Raw genomic sequence first — 17,529 nt, forward strand, 5'->3', positions numbered from 1 at the left:
GTCCGTTCGGAAGGGCGCTGATGAAGTGCCTCTGTCTGCGATGTAGCTCAAGCTCTGACAAGTGGATAACATTTGAGTCCAAATCTACTAGCATGTATTTCCCCAAAGTCTACTGATCTAAAGATGTTTTTCCCCTATGTGCCAACTTTTCAGACACTGTATCCTAAGGACCACTGACCAACAATCTTCGGTCTAGGAATAAAATGTTTACATGCATCTTCTTTCAATAGGTTCCTTCAGATTCTTTTTTAATTTCTGAAGGTCTCTTCTCAGCTGTTTGCTGTCTTTTATTGGGGACTGTAAGTATATTCTGGTGGCCCTAATACATTTAAAGTCATTACAGAGACGTGCCTTTTAATTCCTTTTATGAACTACGGGTCTCACTGGCCCCTGTGTGCCTCCCTTTCAGGTGTTCGCCAGTGGTCTTCTTGATCCCTGTGGGGTGACACTTCATCATCTCACACACGTTACCTGATGTACAGACAGGTGCTGGGACTCAGCTTACCTGCATTTCTCATCCATGGAAGTTAATGGTAGATGTAACAGAGGAAGAATATGAGCTTGGTTGCTAAGAGACCGCAGTTCTAGTTCTGTCTGTGTTGCCAGCTTCGGTCTTGCCTGTGTTGCTTCTTCTGTGATTCCTCTGGGCCTCGGTTCTCTCGTCTGTGACAAAGGAGGGTCCATCTGTATTGACTATGGTTCCGTGTCTTAGATTGTATGTTTTCTTTTCTGGAGAGGATCCAAACTTTCAAGTGTGGTAAATTGTATCTAACTAGATGGATTCGTGGGGACAAATCAAGGTGCCGGTGGAAAGAAGACACAGGGGTCTGATCTATGTCTTTGTAATCTTCTGGCAGCTCTGATCCGGAGTAGGGAATTTTTCTCATGCCGCTGAGCGGTCTCTTGATGGCTGGGTGACTCCTTGTGACGCAGCCTTCATTTTTGCCTACTTAATCCTTGACCGTTTGAGGTTAGGTTTAATAAGCCTTAATTTTTAGTCTCGTAACTTCATCATAATATTGATCCAAGTTAACATTTTTGAGCACTTATTATGTGTCAAGCAGCATTCTAAGTGCTCTAAATCCATTTATTCACTTAATCTTGTGAAGACAAATGCTGTTGCTATCTCTGTCTGCAGACCAGTACGCAGAGGCACCGAGGGTTTGGAAAATGTCCCAGCGATTACCTGGGAGAGGTTAGGGATCTTCGCCTGGAAACCAGGCAGTGCAGGTCCATAATCAACTTGTGTTCTTTAATGGTGACATTATGTTGCCTCTTATCTTTCAAAGTGCCTGAGGGGAAAACATAACCTTGGCTAATGTTTCCAGACCAGGTGAAACTTTTCACATATGCTGTTTAATCACCATTTATTATAAGGTAGCTGTTACCACGACAAAACAGTTGGTTAGACTTTCCTGCTTCACAACGCGTACTCACCAGCAGGGACAGAATGAAGATGCGATGCTCTGTGAACACCACCCCATTTGGAATTCGAGGGAATCAACCATAACAATCAGCCGGGACACAGAACATCTCCACATCAAAGAGGAGAAGTTAGTCACGAGTGACAATCCAGTGTTAAATAATTGAATTGTTTTAGCTGTTAACTGTAAGTGAATGTTGTTTTTAATTGAACTTTAATAATGCCATGCCCTTTATAACCAAAATTAATGTTTTCTCTCACTCTGATTTTGAAGTATGTGTCGGTTTAATTAAACTATTAATGGCAGACGGATTTTAAGGACCTTATATTTTTTCATTAAATTGTATCTGTCCAACAAGCCTATACACAGGAAAATGGAGCTGGTGAGGGACGGATGCACGTTTTCTGATACGTCACTCATCATCGGGTAAGGCGATGGCCGGGTGCTGGTTGAGGTGCTTGCCCCGTAATAAAGAAGTCCACCTCCAGGTTATAATATTCACTGAGCTCATTTAAAGGAAAGGTGACTGCTCCTTCAGAAAACATAGACCAACTGAAGGAGTTTGTGCAGCTTTTGGGAGACAGGCAACCCAGACCGCAGGACTTGATGAACTATGGCAATGGCAGATGGTGGCTTCAACTCACTTGTGATCACAGGCAACTTTCTGCCGTCTAACTCTGACAATTCAGGGAGGAGAGACCACAAGAAGGGTTGGCTTCCTCTCCTCTTCCCTTTCTGGATTGCCTTATTATAGCCGAGTCTCCTACAGAACACACGAAGCCAGCCTCACGCAGAGCAGCCATTTGTTTTTATTGCCAGAAATGACAACTGATAAAGTAAGCACTGTGCACACCCCAAGCATCTCCTGGATTCAGTTCAAGAGAATTGACTGAGTCTCGTTTAAAGATCAGGAAGAACCAGAGCAGGATAATTTCTTGTCTCTTCGGTCCATTGATGACATAATGCAAATAGAAAGGGGACTCTAATTGGCAAACACTTAAAGAAGCAAGACAATGTCTAAATTACACTTCTCTAGTGAAGGGGGTGGGGCTACACCTGCTGCTTACAGTCTAAGGTGTAACATGTAATAGAGACAAGTGTGTCCTTCCTTTGTGTGGCAGATCAGTCAATAGCTTTCCGTGTGATCTTGTTCACTATTGTGTCAGTAATGAAACCCTCGTGTGATGTGACAACTGCAGAATGACATTTGGTCACAAAGCTGGTGTTGACGAGCACAACTGGCATTCTGGTAATTAGACTGATTTCTGGTCTCTTCTTTCGCAAATTGTCGATAAGTGCAGTAAACAGGCCATTGACTCCTTTCTGAACAGCTATATTAAGCTTCATATTCTTAGAAATTCATCTGTGAGGTTTGTTTGTACCGGTGAAGCCATAGAAGAGAAAGATTATGTGACAATCTTTCTTGGCCAGCCTGTGCAGATGTAAACATTTATATGTATGTATGTGTCTATCCATCCGTCTCTCTCTCTTCTACCAGACTTTGTCAATACAATTTAAAGCATATATTAACACTTAAAATTTTAATTTAACGGCAGTTGGCCAAGAACAAGAGCCTGACAAACAGGGACCTAGCGCAGATTCCTGTGGTTTACAATTTACTAAAAGAAGTAGAAAAGTAGAAATATACATTCAATGGAGAGCCAAGCACATGAAAACTAACCATCTCTTTTCCACTTTTGTACAAGAAGAGGTCTATTTGGAATTATAATTAATTTACAAGCTTTGCCCAGGGAAGAAGCTTAAATATATGAATCTAATATTTGCCTTATTATCCATCCTGACAATCCTTTTTGGCCCTAATGTTTTCCCCTTCTCTGTGGATTTTCTGCAGAGAAGCAGGACAAGCTCTTAAATATTAAGCATGAAAATCTGACCCATCTGTAGACAGTCAATGGGCTTGTCTCTGAAAACGTCTTCCATTGTTATCCAAAGGTGCTAACTGCATTTAAATGTGAGTGGCCCTGAGTGAGTGCTGCATGAAGGCTACCCAGATGGGAGCCCTGCTTTACAGGAGTTCTGATCTGAGCAGGCAACTCTAAGAAAGCCTTACGTGACTTCAGCCAGTTAAAAGACAACTTTGCTTAAGTAAATCACCATTTGGAAGCCGAAATGAGAACGGAATCAAATCAGGTTCTTTGTGAAGATTCTGCTTTAAGTCCCTCTGTGTTTCAGCCCATCCCTGTCCCAGACATTTGTTTCTGTTTGGTACACAGATGCTTAGAGACAAAAATATATTTTGTCACATCAAGTTTTTTTTTTTTTTCCTCCTGGACTTGGAATTTCATTCTCTGACAGGCTTTTAGATATCATTTAGTGTTCTTGTTGAGTTCTACTGGATACTGAAATATTTCAATGTCGAGTGTCATCTCCATCCACAAAGACTTATTCTTGTGTTGATCCCCATGTACACTTTTGCCTAGTTTCCCACTTGTAAGAGAGTGGCACAGAGGTTGGGGTGCCATCTCTGGTTATCAATATGATCGGCTAAAAAGCTCTCATGGGAGTCAAGCCCACGCCCACAGCCTCATGCATAGACTTTCTGACCATGTGTACGCACAGCCTTATTGTCACATGAGTGATTCCCCATAGTTTACAAAAGACTTTTACTGAGAGGTCCAAGGAGGGTACAGAGATAATAAGACATAAGCCCTGAAATCCTTTCACAGTGTTTATCCCTATATCAAATCATCATGCTGTACATTTTGAATGTCATGTAATTTTGTCAGTTATACCTCAGTGGAAGAAATTTTCACATGTAGAGGTATGGGGAAGTCATTCTGTCTTATATATGATTTAACTTAAACTTCAAGCTGACCAAAACAGTTTGTTTGTGACCTCTTAAACAGACATGGTATATCTGATTTAACTATTAATGAAAAAAATGCATTTAAAAATCAACACGGAGTAACAGCGGTCCCGGCATCCAAAATGGAGTTGGGATGGCCATTGTTGCTGTGGTCTCAGACATGTTCCCGCGTCACTGAGAACTTGAATTTTCTGAACTGTGTCAGACTCAAGGACATGCCAGCCTTTCTCAAAACCATGGTGATGCCAAGCTGCAACCCTATGGCCTCACGGTCTCCCCTTGTAACTCTGAAACCATTTTGTCCCCAAACAATTTTTGCTTAACAAAGACCTTTACTTCTAGCAAGGTCCAATCCTAATTCTTGAAAGACAATTTATGTAATTTCTTTCACAGTTTTTGCCTTTATAAACCTCTCCCATTTTGTAGTGCGACTCCAACACAATTCAGGTGCTTCTTGAATCTGTATCTCCTGGGCTATAGTCCTCAGTCTGGCTCAAATAAAGCTCTGTTCAGTTCCTATTATAGATTGGTTTATTGATTATTTCTGTTGATAATCTCAATAATGCTGGAAACAAAGTAAAAGACACTGCCCCTGTCCTCACCATGTTCACAATCGTAAGGAGAGCTTTTCTGTAAGTCATCCTAAGAAGTCTGTCTTCATTCAGAAAGCATGATGAGACACTGAAGAAATTAAACAAGAGAAATAAATGAATTTGAAGGATAGTAGAGTGGAAGGTCCACAATATTTGGCACCTAGTTGATACATTAACTAGACAAACAATTAAAATCCTTTCTATGTCTCCCATTTTTTTTTTTTAAGGCAGTGGTGGTAAAAATGAGAAATAAGACAGAGTTTACTCCAAAGGCATGTAGCAAGTGTGGTCTCGGTCAGACAGAATGGCACATGAAGACCATGCTACAGTGGCACAGAGGCTCTGAGGGAGGAAGGGTTCAGTAAGTTCAAGGGTGTACTTTCTGCTTATCCTTTAAAGGCCAGTGCCCTGGGGTATGCTGAGTCTGGACCTGGTATTTTCAGTATAAGCGTCTTTGCCATAGACATTGTTGCCACCAGCTTTTTTGCCACATAACTAATTGGCTGGAAGACAATTTTGCTGCAAAAGACAAAACAACTGGTCAGAAGTTTGTTTTCAACTGGTTGGCAGTTTGGTTTCATTTTTCCATTGATCCAATACTCCCATTTTTGTATTATGTGAGTCTCAGCCCTCTTAATGGTCTATACAGTGATGAATAGACATGGTGGTCTTAAAATACTGGATGATAACAACTAAGTTGTAGACTTGGTAGAAAATATGGTGATAAGACTCACTGGAAGTGTGAAATAAGAGGGGAAAGCCAGATTGCATGCTAGACTAACAAATGATAACGTATCAGTTTGCAAATCCATCAGTAATCACATAGAAATTTGGAATGTCTATCAATGGGCATGTGATGATATGCCAAGAACTAAGAGCGGAGTAGAGACAGCACAACACAGAGCTCAGTTTACAAATCTGGAAATGGGTACCTCTCTTAACGAAGGAATACATTTCAGCAAAAAAGAAAATGTTCAATGCCAAATGAGGGGACAAAACAGGAAAAAAATGTACAAAATATTATGAATGAATGACTGGGAAGACAAGTGCTTAGCTACAAAACACACAATAAAATCAGGTATTTGTGCAGTAAAAACACAAATATATAATATATTCAAATATTTTATGTGTCTTAATGACATCTTTTTAATTTTATTATTCATTTCTCATGTTTCATTGTGTTCTTTTTAATGTCCTTCTTATATTTTTTATTATTTTATCCTTTATGGCAAAATTACTTTACTGTCAATTAGTTATTTGGTGAAAATGCTTGCAGCAAAGATGTCTATGAAAAGAGGCTTACAATGGAAGTAATTAGAACCCCCTGCATCCAGGCTCCAGTAAGATGACTTAAACATAGCTCTTTGTGAAATTTTATTAACTTTTCCAGCAGTATTTTGAGATTGTTGTCATTGTCCCATCTAATGGGTTAAAAAAAAAAAAAAGGAAACTCAAAGGAGGTAATTTGCTCACCCAATGTCATACAGCTAGTAAGGAATGGGCGGAAGATTAGAGCAAAAGTTAGTTGACAGCAAGGCCCAAATATGCTCTCTACCACATCAAAAGTTTCAGGGACTCATAAGGCATGTGATGAAACATGGTCCACTTATTCGAGATTCTCAGGACACAGTCTGGCCACCACCCTCTCCATTTCAATTATGTGAGTCATGGAAGGCTTAGCCTTCAGCTGGCAGCGTCTGGACCCTAGGCGAGGTCAGAACTTTGAATTCTGCTCAAGAAAATAGCCGAAATTTATGGATATTAAATTAAGAGGTGAAACAGTCAAATCTAAAGAGCCAGCAGGATGCCCTCACATAAAAGCTTAGATTTGGCTTCCAGGCAGCTGCAAATCCCTAACTCTTGAAAAGAAAATGAGACAAAAGATACCAATAAGCTCACCGCTTGACTGTTGAATCTAGAGATCATTTCTAAATCTGCCACATGTTGTAAATCTGACTGTAAAGGCCGTGTGTGTGGAAGAGTGAAACTTTTTGATGAAATATGTGGATATCTTTTGTCCACATCACTCATAGACCTTCACTCATAGCTTATCTCTCAAGCTCTCCCACTAGTCATTAATAGCTACAATTTGAATCTATCTCAGGCCAGGCAGCGTGCGTGTTCTGACTTATTCCTGAGAGCTACCCAGTGAATTTATCAAAGGAAAAGCTGACCCTTTGCTCCAGGCGATATCACTCTATGTGTTGGAGCTAGAATTCAAACTCAGCCCCGTCTAGCCCCTCTCACTCTGCTTCTCACCCTCTTGGGGATGAGAGAAGTCAGCAGGGGGATAACAGATGTAGTCCCAGGATATTAGCCGGAAATACTCCCCACATCTTAGCCAAGATTTGATGCTTATCCCGCTGTTCCCAGTTCTCTGGCTTTGGACATCTGTTCTTAGTCCCTGAATTTGACGGCCACATAGATTTCTCTTGTACGCTTCCCACCTGTATCTGCTTTAGACACTCTCTCTGATATTAGCAGCTACTGTCTGCAAAACTATCTATCAGACTCAAGTCCGCAGAGCTGGGGTGTCTCTGCCTTCATAAACACTTCTCATAAAAGGAGAAACATTTAGATGCCATATAAAGATGCTAATAAGATAGTGATGAAATTGAAGATTAATTTTAGAAGGAATTTTGGTGCAGCACAGAGAGTGGATTGTAGGGAGGCAAATATGAATGCAGAGAGACAGTTAAATGGCCATTGCAGAATGCAAATTAAGAAGTGGTCTTGGCTTGCACCCGCAGAGTTCCCATGGACGGGAATGAAGAACAGACACTGGAGCCAGGGTCCCAGCTTTGCCGCTCTCCAGCTCTGGGCTTGGGCAAGCTGCCCAACCTTTCTGCATCCCACTGCTCTCACTTAACAATGAAATGAGCAGTAATCGCAATGGCACCTAGCTCCCAAGGTTAAGAATATTAAACGAATTAACACATGTAAAAGTAGCTGGCACACGGCAGTGCTAAGACGTTAGCTACTAACGAAGGCAGTGGGAATGAAGTAAAGAGAGACTAAGATTAAGGAGGTAGAATACATAAGTCATTTAGCTGATTTGCCTGTGGGAGAAGAGTAGTTTTTGTTTCGAAGCATTATTTTCGGAGATTTCAGTCCCCAAAAGTGCAATTTTGTCAGGAAGGAAATTGTGATAGAAAAGCCTGGGTTTGGGGACGTCGGTGGGGCAGGGCTGTCTTCTCAGGGTTTAGCAAGCACTCTCGTCGGTTAAGCTACTCGCCTGTTAACACAAGTCCGAGAAATTTCTTTTTCGTCGTTGAAACCATGAATGTTAAGCCTCAGGATTTCCTGTATTCACTGTATCATTTTCATCTTCCCAACCAAGTAAAGTGAGATTCAGAGAAACGGCCTGCCATGTTCAAGCGGCCACAGAGGAGAGACACACACTCTTCCCTGATGCCAGAGCCTGGGTAGTTTCCCAGGGGCCGGTGCCCCACAGCCACTGAAGGACACCCAGGTCCTAGACTCGGGGCCTGCGGGCAGTGAATGCAGGCGGAGCATCAGCTTAGGGCTGCGAGATGATGGATGACGACAACGGACAGTGGTTCAGAGTGCGCACTGGAAGGCGGTGGTGCCCGAGGACTGATTCAGCACTGCGGTACTGGAGGCATTTGATCAGTTTGTTCTTGCTCTCACACAGTATAACTAACTTTACAAGGCAATGCTTATTAGAACTATTCTATCTTCAGAATGGGAATGGTTTGTGTCATCTGCTCTTTGGGAGTCTTTTGTTTGTTTGTTTTTTAACTACATAGTATTTTAAGTTAAAAATCAAGTAGTCAGATTGCTTTTTCACAAGTACGTAATGGAGATTTAGGGAAGTTAATTCTATTCAGGGAAATTAAACTCTTTGTTATTGAAAGTCCATAATAGTAAGATATACAAAAGATACAAACCTTTACAAATGTGAGGTAAATCCTAAGGGCTTACTCGTGAGTGAGTATAATTCCTTTTTAAGGGTTAGAAAATGTTTTATTAATTAACCAGAATCCTCCAGATAATCATTGTTTACATTTCTTTCAAGATATTTCTATCTTAAAGCATCTATCTGCCGTGTTATAAATCCTTGCTCATGTTAAGGGGGGAGAGCTCGTCCCGGGTACCTGCTCCACCGTCTCCAGTGGGATTGTTGCTGTGGCCAAACTGGGTCACCGTTACGTCCAGGTGTCAGCTGGCAGGAAGCCCTTTCTTCCAGGCACTTTCCTGTACATTCTGTCCGAGAGAACTAAACAAACGAAACAAACTGGACAACCATGCGATCAGCTTGAATTCTACTCCTCTGGACAGACACAAAGAGGATTTTGATACATGTCTAGTAGTCTCTGCATAATTCTGTGCCTTTTTAAAAATCATAATAGAAGAAATGTTTATGGTAAATTGCCATAAGTTGTTCCACAAGCCTTGAATTAACCTCTCTCCTGGGGCATACAGTTCACTTCCAATTTTTTATTATTATAAACAAAAGAACAATTAATAGTTTGTAGTTAATTTTTTAGATTAGATCCTTAAGATAAATTCCTAGAAATAAAATCACTGATAATATTTGAAAAGTTTTATTATTTTTTGAAACTCATTTCCCAAAAGCATTATAACCTTATTTCATTTACCTACAGAGTTTCTTTTACATTCTTGCTGGAAATAAATATGAACCTTTTTATTCCTTGTTCATATGAGGGAGAAAAACACTGTCTCACTGTTTTAATGTGCATTTCTTTGATTGTTATTTAAATCTATTTTTCCCTCCCATTTTTTAACTAATTGCATTTCTTTCATTTACCTCTTAGAGTATGTGTGTTGGATTGCATGTTTTTATACAATGATTAGTCTTTTGTCCTGTTTGTTATCAGTATGCGTTTTTCTTAAGTACTTCTAAATATTGTTATTAGAAGCGATTAGCATTTGGTATAGTTATAGTATAAAATTATGCTCCAGTAATAACCCTCATTAAAACTTTTGGCTTCTCTGCTCATTGGGATTCAGCAGTCACCCCCTCTACTGCTTGCTCCTAGAACTTTCAGGCTTATAACACAACACGAGCCTGAGTAACTTCACGTTATTCGTTCTCTTTTGTGACCCTCAACTGTGGTTTGGGGAAGTGCTGTCGAGTCCTAGGAGAAGCCCCAGGAAAACATGTTCTCCTTTCCCTTCAGAACATAACTTCAAGTACGTGATCGTGGGTGACGTTGGTCCATCTCATTCAATTTGTCCTTTGAGAGGAGTTTGGAAGCGGAAGATGCCAGGTCACATGAGAGCTCTGTTCATTGTTCAGCCTCTTCTGCATCGTCAGGGGCCTCATTCATTCTCACAAAGACTCCCACGTGGTACATTTTCAAACAACTTTCTTTCAACCCATCCTATCACTTAAGGATGTGTTCTTCAGGAATTAATATATTTTCTTAAGTTCATGGTCAATATTTAAACATGGATATATGTGAAAATTTGATCTTTCAAAAATGTATGATTGCATTTTTGTAGGAACATTTTTTGGATTCTAAATACATGTGTTAGCTCTTACTAAGTTATATTGTGATAAACAACCCTAAATCAGAGCAGCTTTCAAATTCTCCAAAAAAAAAAAGTCTTTTTTTTTAAGTTAGAAAGTGAAATAAAGCCAATTTAAGAACTAAAAAAGTTACCTTTCAATAAGACCTACTCTGATCACCATTTAAAAATAGAAGTCTTATGGCCCTCTCTACCCATTGCTCTTTTCTGATTAATTCTTTCCTTCATCATACTATTTCTTTCTAGCATACTATATTATTTACTTTCCTTGTCTCTCTCTTTCCAATAGACTATAAGTTTCATGAGGGCAAAACTTATGCCTGCTTTGTTCACTCATCCATGAAACCCAGTGTCTAGAACAGTCCCTGGGACATAGTAAGTACTTTAAAAATAATCATTAAATGAATAGGAAAACATTTCAGTGGCTTACAACCACAAAAATTTTCCTCTCTCTTGAAACATGTCTTTCAAGGATTAGAGGCAACTTTGCTCCATGATGGTCTCATTCTGAGACCTACCTGTCAAAATAGCCATAATCTTGGAAACACTGGCCTCATTGTAGAGAGGAAAATTGCTGAAACTCAGGGCAGCTCTTACATCCTTAGCTGGAAGCACAGGTCACTTCCATTAACATTGTCTTGGCCAAGGCGATGGACCTGGCCAGCCGGCACAGCAGTGGAGTATGGATGTATGATCCTGTCACAAGGATGGGCAGTGGCTATTTGAGAAAGTTATAGTCTTCCATACTAATGTTCTTCTCACTTGCCTTCCCTATAATATATATTTAAAAAAAGTCATCTGAAAGCATAGAAAAATCTCAACAATGTATTTATAATCTCTTGAAAGACTGCAGTGCAAATGGAAGTGATAATGGAATCTGAGCTGTAGTTTGGGGGTAACTGGGTGAGAATAATTGTTCTCCAAGAGTCACAAGTAGGAGTAGTTCTGAGTTCTTCTAACTGCATCCCCACGTGATCTCGCCTTTTCTCTCCTGTTGTTACAAGATATTCCATCGAAAAGCAGTAACTTTTCGAAGATGCAATAACTATAATATTGCCTGCTCTAGATACTAAGTAGAATTCTCAATGCAATGTTCAGGATGAGAATTGGTTACACATGTAAACATTCTATGAGGCATAAGAAACCCCAAACCAAACATATCGCAAAACTTAACTGAAAAAAAAAAAACTTTCTATAGTGACAAAAGCAAAAAACATCAACCTCCATGAAAGTTTAGAATCTTTACTCAAAATTAAAGTCATTTTGAATAGCAATAGAGAACACTCGGCACAGCTTCTAACCAGCTGGTAGGTGGAGTCCCCGGGGCTGCAGGGGTTAGCTGAGGTTTCTAGGGGAAAGGCCAACACGTGTTTACAACCCAAAGCAGAGACAGCAAACTTACCTAAACTGTTTATTTGCACTGAATTGATTTTGAGCTTGTATGGAACGATCAAATATACACGTATTATTAATTTGGCCTGAATGTTACAGATTAAAAATGGCTGTAAATGCCCTTCCATAAATGTACGTAGTCATTGAAGTATTATTTGATAAGCCACTTTCAATTCTGACTTCCTCCCTTCGTCCTTGTTATTTTTCCTTTTCCTCCTCCCTTTGAATTTGCCCCAATACACCAGGAAGTAGGCTAGGAGCTAAGGATGCATAAAACAGGTTCCCTGCCCATAAGGAGTTTACCGCCTGGTAGCACAAACAGGTTAAGTCAACAATTAAAAAGACACTGAGTTCTTTCATAAAGATATTTATGTGGAAGTACAGAGAAAAGGCACCGACTCCGTCCTGAGGTGATAGAAACTCAAGTATGAAGGATGACCAGGGGGGCTTGGGAGTGAGAGGAATAGCAGTTGGATGGACCAAGGTGTGCAAAGTGAGAGCAGCCCGGGAGAGCCCGGCCCAGGGGGCCTGAGGTAGGAGGTGTCTAGGAAAGTAGAGGGTGACAGGACTACACCAATGGTTCTCAATGTAGGGGGGGGGGTGTCACCCACCCAAGGGTCATTCTGCAATGTCGGGAGACAGTTTTGATTGTCACAACCCGGGGGCACTGGTACTGGCATCCAGTGGGTAGAAGTCAGGAATGCTGCTAAACCTGCTCCGACACACAGGACAGTCCCTGTCACATAGAGTTACTGGGGCCACAAGGTCAGCAGTGCTGAGGCTGAGAAACCCTGGACAAGAGAATGAGAGAGGCCATGATCCTCCTACCAGCATCTCTCAATCTTTTGGAATAGAAAGCCAGAAAAAAATAAAAAAAATAAAAACCCTTTCCTACCACTGTTCCCCTCAGCGCTTGGTGGGCAGAGATGCTGCGGCTTGAGTAGATAAACCAGTGATGAATGTGATTATCTCATTACACTGATGCCAGGGCCTATCAAGGGATATTTGGACTTTACAAAGATCCTGCCATAGACTTGCTATTTACGTGGGTAAAAATCTGTGATGACTGTAATATCTGTAATGGATCAAATCGGTGATTTCACCCTGAATCCAACAGATTGGTGGAACAGGGTTTTCAGAATTCTAAACAAACAGTGCCGCTCTGCAGTGACACAGAAAAAAGCCACCAGGCTCAGTGGGCCCTTTAGAGTTTATCCCTCAATCTTACCTTCTTTCCCAGCATTGGATGTTTGAATTCTTTCTTCCTTTTTAAAAGGCAGAAGAAAAAAGTCTTCTTTCTAGAAATAGAGAAAAAAAAATCATTTTGAGTCCCACAGTATCTAACTACTCTCCCCTCCTCCAACCAGGCAAATCGCTGTTTCTCTTGTAGGATTTTTGTCCAAAGTTATGATGCATGATGAAGGCACAGATGAGCAAATTCACTGCATCGAAGTAAGAATGAAAACCATTCTAATTACCGTGGAGTTTTGTATCACCCACCTAACCCTCAAGCGGTTTGGTTAACACGTAAAACCACTCCAAGCTCCTCTCAGTTACATGAGTTTATGTTACATTATGCATCCTCCAGAATTAAACTATGGGATGCTTTGTATGTCATATACAGCAAACATACTGTGTTTATAGTCACAAATCTCATACAGCAAAGAGAGTGGATCACCCCTTGTTATTGGAGTCTTTTCTATTCATTGTCGGGATTGACACTGAAACTCTGGGATATTTTAGGTCACCTGAAATAATTCAGTGGACTTCTCATTTGTACACATGCCCTCTCTCTGACTCAGCTATGGTTTCCTTCTTTCATATTGAAACTCAGGACAAAGTAAGATTTGTACAATTGAGCGTGCAGTTTCCAATATAATTTTCCTTTCTAGTGTAAGGAAAATCTTGTTCTTCCAAACCTTCTATGAGAATTGGTTAAATTTACCCCCAATTGTTGTTTGTGGTTTGCCGATTAGTTTTGCTAATGAATTAACTAGTGCAGCGGACCACTTGCAGAGCTGGTCCCGGTATAATGAATGTAATTATTTACCACTAAACCAGGACAGCATCTTTCTTTTTCTGTGACAAGCATAATTCTTTATTCTCCCATTAGCCAGGTGCCCTGGTCTCTGTAAACTAGTTATTGACCCGCTCATTTAAGGAGCTTCACTCTAAATGCTTCTTCCCTTATTTAACTCAAGAAAGCGCCTATAATTTCTCCTCGCCATACGGGGTTAGCATGTAAAGAGTTCATTGTTCATTTATTGTGAGTAAAGCAAGGCGTCAGGGAGCTATTCTTAGATAGATGCTCAGAATCCTGAGCCCTGCTTCCTTGTCCCTGGTTATAATGGATACAAAACCGTATGGGGCTGAGCGAGCATCATGTAAGCTCCATAGGAAATCTGAGGCAATGAATCATGGAGCCGGACTCCTGCTGGGGGCTGTGTGCCTGAACAGACTACAAATAGACAGAAAAGCAGCTTAAGCGAGTGGCTTTCATATGACGGGAATGCATATATTAGGCATCAGAGGAGACTATTTGGCTAAAGATGTTTATATATAAAGGACAATAATAATTCTCCTAGCCAGACGCCGAGAGAGCGAACTGTTAGTGCAGAACGCTGCCCCGTGGGCCCACAGTGACGTATCTCAGCGCGTCTTCTGCCACCATTTAATATCCTTTTTTTCCAAAAAAGTGTCGCACGGTATTGAATCACCTTGGCCATGATGCATTGTGTCAGGGCACATGCAATGAGACATAGTGAGATGTGACTGGCGGAGCCCAAAGTGAAGATTAGGTGTCACAAATTAAAGGAAAAGCTGCTGCCATCATTCACGATTGAGCTTTCCCCTTTGAACCTGGGGAAAAATTAAAAGAGATGAAAACTACATAGGAAAGTAAGTTGTGTATATGACGTCTGGGGGATAGTGTTCCCTTTCCCCCATATTTTCTTCAGTAGCAAGTGCTGTATGTTACACTTGACCTCTATCTGTAGAAACGTAATCGTCCTGGTAAAAAAAAAAAAAAAAAAGAAGTAAGCAATAAACACCCCTACCTTGGGGAACCCTTGTTAACATTTTTATTAAATTTTTATGTTTGAGTAATGATACTTTAATATATCTTTCTCTTGACTGCAATTCCCAGAGTCCTTTTAAGAGTAACTTGGCTTGACAGCCCAGGAATTTTGAGATAAAGAAAAGACAAATTAGGACCTGGTCTAGAGGGGGAAACAAGATTACACTGGAAAGTGTACGATGTGAAGAGAGCAGGGACAGAATCTATTGGTTTTCTTTCAGAACTGTTTATGTATATGTATGGTAAGTGAGAACAGTCCTGCAAACAGATACATGAACATGTTTACGTTTGTCCCCACGCATGCTCCCTGGGCTTTCTAAGCTAACCGGACGTGTATAAAGATGGATGGAAACCATCCGTTCCTTTCAGAATAACAAAGGTGACTCAAGCTGGGAATTTGCCCAATGAAGAAAACATCCAATTAGGAATACTGTCGAAGAAGAGAATGAGCTAAATAAGGAAAGGATAAACTTCCAGCAAATTACGGTGGAGGTGTTTTGAATCTTTTGATAGAGCCCTTCTGTTGTGGGTTTGGTGAGCAGGTGGCGGTGTTACTGGGCGTTCTAAATAAAATAACGCCTCCAGCAAGTACAAGTTAGGCAGCAGCCTCATCACATTCTCGAGGCACGAAACTCAGGGATCGGAAATCAGACCTCCCTGCTCAAAGCTTTTAAAGTAAGAATTTAAAGCTTTGGAAATAATGCACGTGCTTGAGGATAATTGTTAACCACAAAAGGTAATAGGCTGTGTGGGTGGCAGTGTAAATAGAACTCGTTGGGTCACTGCTATCTTTATGCCACAAACCCTTTGGCATAGAATATGTTCAATAAGTAAAACACAATTTAAAGAAAAATTAAATAAAATCGAATTTTAAGTGAAGTTATACAGTGTATTAGCTGACTTGTACGGTTGCTTTGATAGTAAAAGAAAACAATGCAAGAAGTTAAGATTAGAAATTCTCAGGTAAATGGTGAATGCATTTTCACTATGTTTTGAATATCATTTAATACATAAACATTTTTAATTGAGATGTCACCGAATGTTTGTTTTTCTCCCTTCATGGCTTATACATTTATGCTTTCCCTGAAGTTCATTAAGATCTTTTCTTGTATGATCTTCTTTTTAAAATTATGTTTTTCACTTTTAGATCTTAAATTCACTTGGAATTAATTTTTTAAGTTTATGTGAGGTAGGGATATAATGAATGCGAAATCATTTGTCCTAACTATTTTAAGTTTTCCCTTCTGCTGTGCAGCACCACATCTGGAATACAGTTATTCGCTATTACTACATTATTATTATAGTAAGTTGCAGGGCTTGTTTTTAAGTAATCTGTTCTGTTTCAGAAATAATTTTCTACACCAATACCATGGTATAATTATAGTTTTATGGTAGCACTTCTGGAAGTCTAAGATGGCAAATCTTCCCACCTCGTTCTTCCTCAAAATCTTCTTGACCAATATTGGCCTTTGCATTTCATAAGAATTTTAGGATAGACATATTAAATTCCATGAAAAATCTTGTTTTTTAAATCAGATTTGCATTTAATTAATATATTAATTCAGCAAAACTAAATGTTTTAATATTATTGAGTCTGTCCACCCATGAACACATTACATTTCTTCATTTGTTTGGTCCTCATTGTGTCTCCCAATGTAGTTTTATTATTTTCCACATCAAAGGTGAACCTTCTTTGTGAAATGTATTACTGTGCTCATTCCAGGCTTTGTGCTCCTTCTAAATACAAATTTTGACATTACAGTTTCTAATTCATTTCTGTATAGTGAATTTGGATCAAGAATATTTGCTTAATGCTTTTATTGATTCTAAATAGTTCATCTGTAAATTTTCTTGGATTTCCTATGTAGACAGTCATATTGTCCCTGAAAAGTGAGATTTTTATTTCCTTTTTTCTATATAAATACATTTTATTTCTTTATCTTATTTATTTGTATTAGCTAGGCCCTTTACTATGAATTACAAGCAATGATAGTAAGCACCCTTGTCTTAATCATCACTTAGGAAATAAAATCATCTAATATTTCAACATTAGGTATAATATTTACTATAGTGAATATCATTTTGTTAGGTTATGGAATTTTCCTTCTATTCATGTTTGATTATAGTTTTATGTTATCATTAACGTATGTTGGATTTTTCCTTATCTATTCATACGGTTATGTTTCTTTTATCTTTAGTTTATCGTGAGTAATTACAATAATGTGTATTGTCTAGTATTAAAACTTGTGTACACCCAACTCAATGGCAGTCTAAGTTTTTTCCTCTAATAGCGTTTTTAAAATAGCTGAGAAATTTTGTCTCTTTTTCTATTTTTTGGAATATTTTACATAAAATTGGGAATACCCATATTTAAAGAATTAGTAGAATTATTTTAAGTGCCTAGGTCTGTTATTTGGGAGTATATGGACAGGATATATTTTTAAATAGTGATTAAACATGCATAATAATTGTAAGTCTAATCATAGCTTTAATTTATTTGTGGGTAAGCCTGACAAGTCATATTCTTTTGGTAAATTATTTTTGCAAGCCTTGAAATTTGTTAATTTATAAGTGAATTTAGAAGCATTCCAAATTTAAAGTTTTCATAGCATTATTATATTATAGTTTTTTTTAACTTCATCTGTAGTTAAGTTTTCTTTGTCATTTCTAGTGTTATTTTTCCTGTCTTTTCTTTTTTTT

General features: G+C 39.3%; 1 long non-coding RNA gene across 1 annotated transcript in view; it reads left to right on the top strand.

Annotated features, from left to right (window-relative positions):
- Positions 1 to 1,286: 1,286 nt before the first annotated feature.
- Positions 1,287 to 17,529, top strand: part of LOC116665897 — a 28,841-nt gene continuing 12,598 nt past the window's right edge. Inside the window, exon 1 of the long non-coding RNA XR_004322676.1 lies at positions 1,287 to 1,609. This is a non-coding gene — a long non-coding RNA (uncharacterized LOC116665897). The remainder of the gene's footprint in view (positions 1,610 to 17,529) is intronic.

The sequence above is a fragment of the Camelus ferus genome, chromosome 9 (genome assembly GCF_009834535.1).
Source record: "Camelus ferus isolate YT-003-E chromosome 9, BCGSAC_Cfer_1.0, whole genome shotgun sequence".
Lineage (NCBI taxonomy): Eukaryota > Metazoa > Chordata > Mammalia > Artiodactyla > Camelidae > Camelus > Camelus ferus.